The sequence below is a fragment of the Oncorhynchus keta genome, chromosome 13, assembly GCF_023373465.1.
Source record: "Oncorhynchus keta strain PuntledgeMale-10-30-2019 chromosome 13, Oket_V2, whole genome shotgun sequence".
In the NCBI taxonomy this organism is placed as follows: domain Eukaryota; kingdom Metazoa; phylum Chordata; class Actinopteri; order Salmoniformes; family Salmonidae; genus Oncorhynchus; species Oncorhynchus keta.
In genome coordinates, this window is record NC_068433.1 from 691,519 (window position 1) to 699,150 (window position 7,632).

The window sequence follows — 7,632 nt, forward strand, 5'->3', positions numbered from 1 at the left end:
GTCTGTCTGCTCTAGTCTGCTGCTGTCTGTCTGTCTGCTGTCTAGTCTGCGTCTGTCTGTCTGCTGTCTGTCTGTCTGTCTGCTGTTGTCTGTCTGCTGTCTGTCTGCTGTTGTCTGTCTGCTGTCTGCTCTGTCTGCTGTTGTCTGTCTGCTCTGTCTGCTGTTGTCTGTCTGTCTCTGTCTGCTGTCGTCTGTCTGTCTTCTGCTGTTGTCTGTCTGCTCTAGTCTGCTGTCTGTCTGTCTGCTGTCTGTCTGTTTCTCTGTCTGCTCTAGTCTGCTGTTGTCTGTCTTCTCTAGTCTGCTGTTGTCTGTCTGCTCTGTCTGCTGTTGTCTGTCTGCTAGTCTGTCTGCTGCTGTCTGATCTGCTGTTGTCTGTCTGCTGTTGTCTGTCTGCACTATCTGTCTAATCTGCTGTTGTCTGTCTGCTCTAGTCTGCTGTTGTCTGTCTGCTCTAGTCTGCTGTTGTCTGTCTGCTCTAGTCTGATGTTGTCTGTCTGCTCTAGTCTGATGCTGTGTCTGCGTCTGTCTGCTGTGACTGCGTCTGCTGTTGTTCTGTCTGTCTGCTGTTGTCTAGTTCTGTCTGTCTGCTCTAGTCTGCTGTTGTCTGTCTGCTCTAGTCTGCTCTAGTCTGCTGTTGTCTGTCTGCTCTGTCTGCTGTTGTCTGTCTGCTCTGTCTGCTGTTGTCTGTCTGCTCTGTCTGCTGTTGTCTGTCTGTTCTGTCTGTCTGCTCTAGTCTGCTGTTGTCTGTCTGCTCTAGTCTGCTGTTGTCTGTCTGCTCTAGTCTGCTGTTGTCTGTATCAGGACATCAACCTGCATCAGGACATCAATAAGCTGCTCCCTAACATTATAAACCAGCATCAGGACATCAATAACCTGCTCCCTAACATTATAAACCAGCATCAGGACATCAATAACCTGCTCCCTAACATTATAAACCAGCATCAGGACATCAATAACCTGCTCCCTAACATTATAAACCAGCATCAGGACATCAATAAACTGCTCCCTAACATTATAAACCTGCATCAGGACATCAATAAGCTGCTCCTAACATTATAAACCAGCATCAGGACATCAATAACCTGCTCCTAACATTATAAACCTGCATCAGGACATCAATAAGCTGCTCCCTAACATTATAAACCTGCATCAGGACATCAATAAACTGCTCCCTAACATTATAAACCTGTATCAGGACATCAATAAACTGCTCCCTAACATTATAAACCAGCATCAGGACATCAATAAGCTGCTCCCTAACATTATAAACCTGTATCAGGACATCAATAATCTGCTCCCTAACATTATAAACCTGCATCAGGACATCAATAAGCTGCTCCCTAACATTATAAACCTGCATCAGGACATCAATAACCTGCATCAGGACATCAATAATCTGCTCCCTAACATTATAAACCTGCATCAGGACATCAATAAGCTGCTCCCTAACATTATAAACCAGCATCAGGACATCAATAAACTGCTCCCTAACATTATAAACCTGTATCAGGACATCAATAATCTGCTCCCTAACATTATAAACCTGCATCAGGACATCAATAATCTGCTCCCTAACATTATAAACCTGCATCAGGACATCAATAAACTGCTCCCTAACATTATAAACCAGCATCAGGACATCAATAAACTGCTCCCAGACATTATAAACCTGCATCAGGACATCACTAAGCTGCTCCCTAACATTATAAACCTGCATCAGGACATCAATAACCTGCTCCCTAACATTATAAACCTGCATCAGGACATCAATAATCTGCTCCCTAACATTATAAACCAGCATCAGGACATCAATAAGCTGCTCCCTAACATTATAAACCTGCATCAGGACATCAATAAACTGCTCCCTAACATTATAAACCTGCATCAGGACATCAATAATCTGCATCAGGACATCAATAATCTGCTCCCTAACATTATAAACCTGCATCAGGACATCAATAATCTGCTCCCTAACATTATAAACCTGCATCAGGACATCAATAATCTGCTCCCTAACATTATAAACCAGCACCAGGACATCAATAATCTGCTCCCTAACATTATAAACCTGCATCAGGACATCAATAATCTGCTCCCTAACATTATAAACCTGCATCAGGACATCAATAAGCTGCTCCCTAACATTATAAACCTGTATCAGGACATCAATAACCTGCTCCAAACATTATAAACCAGCATCAGGACATCAATAACCTGCTCCCTAACATTATAAACCAGCATCAGGACATCAATAACCTGCTCCCTAACATTATAAACCTGCATCAGGACATCAATAATCTGCTCCCAAACATTATAAACCTGCATCAGGACATCAATAATCTGCATCAGGACATCAATAAGCTGCTCCCCAACATTATAAACCTGCATCAGGACATCAATAACCTGCTCCCTAACATTATAAACCTGCATCAGGACATCAATAAGCTGCTCCCTAACATTATAAACCTGCATCAGGACATCAATAATCTGCATCAGGACATCAATAACCTGTATCAGGACATCAATAACCTGCTCCCTAACATTATAAACCAGCATCAGGACATCAATAATCTGCTCCCTAACATTATAAACCAGCATCAGGACATCAATAATCTGCTCCCTAACATTATAAATCAGCATCAGGACATCAATAATCTGCTCCCTAACATTATAAACCAGCATCAGGACATCAATAACCTGCATCAGGACATCAATAATCTGCATCAGGACATCAATAATCTGCTCCCTAACATTATAAACCAGCATCAGGACATCAATAACCTGCATCAGGACATCAATAATCTGCTCCCTAACATTATAAACCAGCATCAGGACATCAATAATCTGCTCCCTAACATTATAAACCTGCATCAGGACATCAATAATCTGCTCCCTAACATTATAAACCTGCATCAGGACATCGTTAACCTGCTCCGTAACATTATAAACCAGCATCAGGACATCAATAATCTGCTCCCTAACATTATAAACCTGCATCAGGACATCAATAAACTGCTCCCTAACATTATAAACCAGCATCAGGACACGTTAACCTGCTCCCTAACATTATAAACCTGTATCAGGACATCAATAAACTGCTCCCTAACATTATAAACCTGCATCAGGACATCAATAAACTGCTCCCTAACATTATAAACCTGCATCAGGACATCAATAATCTGCTCCCTAACATTATAAACCTGCATCAGGACATCAATAACCTGCTCCCTAACATTATAAACCAGCATCAGGACATCAATAAACTGCTCCCTAACATTATAAACCTGCATCAGGACATCAATAAGCTGCTCCCTAACATTATAAACCAGCATCAGGACATCAATAAACTGCTCCCTAACATTATAAACCTGCATCAGGACATCAATAAACTGCTCCCTAACATTATAAACCTGCATCAGGACATCGTTAACCTGTTCCCTAACATTATAAACCTGCATCAGGACATCAATAATCTGCTCCCTAACATTATAAACCTGCATCAGGACATCAATAAACTGCTCCCTAACATTATAAACCTGCATCAGGACATCAATAAACTGCTCCCTAACATTATAAACCTGCATCAGGACATCAATAAACTGCTCCCTAACATTATAAACCTGCATCAGGACATCAATAATCTGCTCCCTAACATTATAAACCTGCATCAGGACATCAATAACCTGCTCCCTAACATTATAAACCTGCATCAGGACATCAATAAACTGCTCCCTAACATTATAAACCTGCATCAGGACATCAATAACCTGCTCCCTAACATTATAAACCTGCATCAGGACATCAATAAACTGCTCCCTAACATTATAAACCTGTATCAGGACATCAATAAGCTGCTCCCTAACATTATAAACCAGCATCAGGACATCAATAAACCTGCATCAGGACATCAATAATCTGCTCCCTAACATTATAAACCTGCATCAGGACATCAATAATCTGCTCCCTAACATTATAAACCTGCATCAGGACATCAATAAACTGCTCCCTAACATTATAAACCAGCATCAGGACATCAATAATCTGCATCAGGACATCAATAATCTGCTCCCTAACATTATAAACCTGCATCAGGACATCAATAATCTGCATCAGGACATCAATAAGCTGCTCCCTAACATTATAAACCAGCATCAGGACATCAATAATCTGCTCCCTAACATTATAAACCTGCATCAGGACATCAATAAACCTGCATCAGGACATCAATAATCTGCATCAGGACATCAATAAACTGCTCCCTAACATTATAAACCTGCATCAGGACATCAATAATCTGCTCCCTAACATTATAAACCAGCATCAGGACATCAATAATCTGCTCCCTAACATTATAAACCTGCATCAGGACATCAATAATCTGCTCGCTAACATTATAAACCTGTATCAGGACATCAATAAGCTGCTCCCTAACATTATAAACCTGTATCAGGACATCAATAATCTGCTATCACACATTATAAACCAGCATCAGGACATATATAAGCTGCTCCTTAACATTATAAACCAGCATCAGGACATATTTAATAAGCTGCTCCTTAACATTATAAACCTGCATCAGGACATCAATAATCTGCTCCCCAACATTATAAACCTGCATCAGGACATCAATAAGATGCTCCCCAACATTATAAACCTGCACCAGGACATCAATAAGATGCTCCCTAACATTATAAACCTGCATCAGGACATCAATAACCTGCATCAGGACATCAATAACTGCTCCCTAACATTATAAACCTGCATCAGGACATCAATAACCTGCTCCCAAACATTATAAACCAGCATCAGGACATCAATAACCTGCTCCCTAACATTATAAACCAGCATCAGGACATCAATAACCTGCTCCCTAACATTATAAACCTGCATCAGGACATCAATAATCTGCTCCCAAACATTATAAACCTGCATCAGGACATCAATAATCTGCTCCCCAACATTATAAACCTGCATCAGGACATCAATAACCTGCATCAGGACATCAATAATCTGCTCCCTAACATTATAAACCTGCATCAGGACATCAATAAGCTGCTCCCTAACATTATAAACCTGCATCAGGACATCAATAACCTGCTCCCAGACATTATAAACCTGCATCAGGACATCAATAATCTGCATCAGGACATCAATAACCTGTATCAGGACATCAATAACCTGCTCCCTAACATTATAAACCAGCATCAGGACATCAATAAGCTGCTCCCTAACATTATAAACCTGCATCAGGACATCAATAATCTGCTCCCTAACATTATAAACCAGCATCAGGACATCAATAATCTGCTCCCTAACATTATAAACCAGCATCAGGACATCAATAACCTGCATCAGGACATCAATAATCTGCATCAGGACATCAATAACCTGCTCCCTAACATTATAAACCTGCATCAGGACATCAATAACCTGCTCCCTAACATTATAAACCAGCATCAGGACATCAATAAACTGCTCCCTAACATTATAAACCTGCATCAGGACATCGATAACCTGCTCCCTAACATTATAAACCAGCATCAGGACATCAATAATCTGCTCCCTAACATTATAAACCTGCATCAGGACATCAATAAACTGCTCCCTAACATTATAAACCTGCATCAGGACATCGTTAACCTGCTCCCTAACATTATAAACCAGCATCAGGACATCAATAATCTGCTCCCTAACATTATAAACCTGCATCAGGACATCAATAATCTGCTCCCTAACATTATAAACCTGCATCAGGACATCAATAATCTGCTCCCTAACATTATAAACCTGCATCAGGACATCAATAACCTGCTCCCTAACATTATAAACCAGCATCAGGACATCAATAAACTGCTCCCTAACATTATAAACCTGCATCAGGACATCGATAACCTGCTCCCTAACATTATAAACCAGCATCAGGACATCAATAATCTGCTCCCTAACATTATAAACCTGCATCAGGACATCAATAAACTGCTCCCTAACATTATAAACCTGCATCAGGACATCGTTAACCTGCTCCCTAACATTATAAACCAGCATCAGGACATCAATAATCTGCTCCCTAACATTATAAACCTGCATCAGGACATCAATAAGCTGCTCCCTAACATTATAAACCTGCATCAGGACATCAATAACCTGCTCCCTAACATTATAAACCTGCATCAGGACATCAATAATCTGCTCCCTAACATTATAAACCTGCATCAGGACATCAATAATCTGCTCCCTAACATTATAAACCTGCATCAGGACATCAATAACCTGCTCCCTAACATTATAAACCTGCATCAGGACATCAATAACCTGCTCCCTAACATTATAAACCTGCATCAGGACATCAATAATCTGCTCCCTAACATTATAAACCTGCATCAGGACATCAATAATCTGCTCCCTAACATTATAAACCTGCATCAGGACATCAATAACCTGCTCCCTAACATTATAAACCTGCATCAGGACATCAATAATCTGCTCCCTAACATTATAAACCAGCATCAGGACATCAATAATCTGCTCCCTAACATTATAAACCTGCATCAGGACATCAATAAGCTGCTCCCTAACATTATAAACCTGCATCAGGACATCAATAAGCTGCTCCCTAACATTATAAACCTGTATCAGGACATCAATAAACTGCTCCCTAACATTATAAACCTGCATCAGGACATCAATAAACTGCTCCCTAACATTATAAACCTGCATCAGGACATCAATAAACTGCTCCCTAACATTATAAACCTGCATCAGGACATCAATAATCTGCTCCCTAACATTATAAACCTGCATCAGGACATCAATAACCTGCTCCCTAACAATTATAAACCAGCATCAGGACATCAATAAACTGCTCCCTAACATTATAAACCTGTATCAGGACATCAATAAACTGCTCCCTAACATTATAAACCTGCATCAGGACATCAATAAACTGCTCCCTAACATTATAAACCTGTATCAGGACATCAATAAGCTGCTCCCTAACATTATAAACCAGCATCAGGACATCAATAAACCTGCATCAGGACATCAATAATCTGCTCCCTAACATTATAAACCTGCATCAGGACATCAATAATCTGCTCCCTAACATTATAAACCTGCATCAGGACATCAATAAGCTGCTCCCTAACATTATAAACCAGCATCAGGACATCAATAATCTGCTCCCTAACATTATAAACCTGCATCAGGACATCAATAATCTGCATCAGGACATCAATAAGCTGCTCCCTAACATTATAAACCAGCATCAGGACATCAATAATCTGCTCCCTAACATTATAAACCTGCATCAGGACATCAATAAACCTGCATCAGGACATCAATAATCTGCATCAGGACATCAATAAACTGCTCCCTAACATTATAAACCTGCATCAGGACATCAATAATCTGCTCCCTAACATTATAAACCAGCATCAGGACATCAATAATCTGCTCCCTAACATTATAAACCTGTATCAGAACATCAATAATCTGCTCCCTAACATTATAAACCTGCATCAGGACATCAATAACCTGCTCCCTAACATTATAAACCTGTATCAGGACATCAATAAGCTGCTCCCTAACATTATAAACCTGCATCAGGACATCAATAAACTGCTCCCTAACATT

The 7,632-nt window shown here is 40.2% G+C and overlaps 1 long non-coding RNA gene across 1 annotated transcript; it reads right to left on the bottom strand.

The window, feature by feature from the left end:
• Nucleotides 1–1,715: 1,715 nt before the first annotated feature.
• Nucleotides 1,716–7,594, bottom strand: LOC127906568 (uncharacterized). Its single transcript, XR_008061883.1, has 4 exons — nt 6,881–7,594; nt 6,271–6,669; nt 3,054–3,095; nt 1,716–1,900 (listed from the first exon to the last, which is right to left on the bottom strand). It is a non-coding gene; the product is annotated as an uncharacterized LOC127906568 (long non-coding RNA).
• Nucleotides 7,595–7,632: the final 38 nt, after the last annotated feature.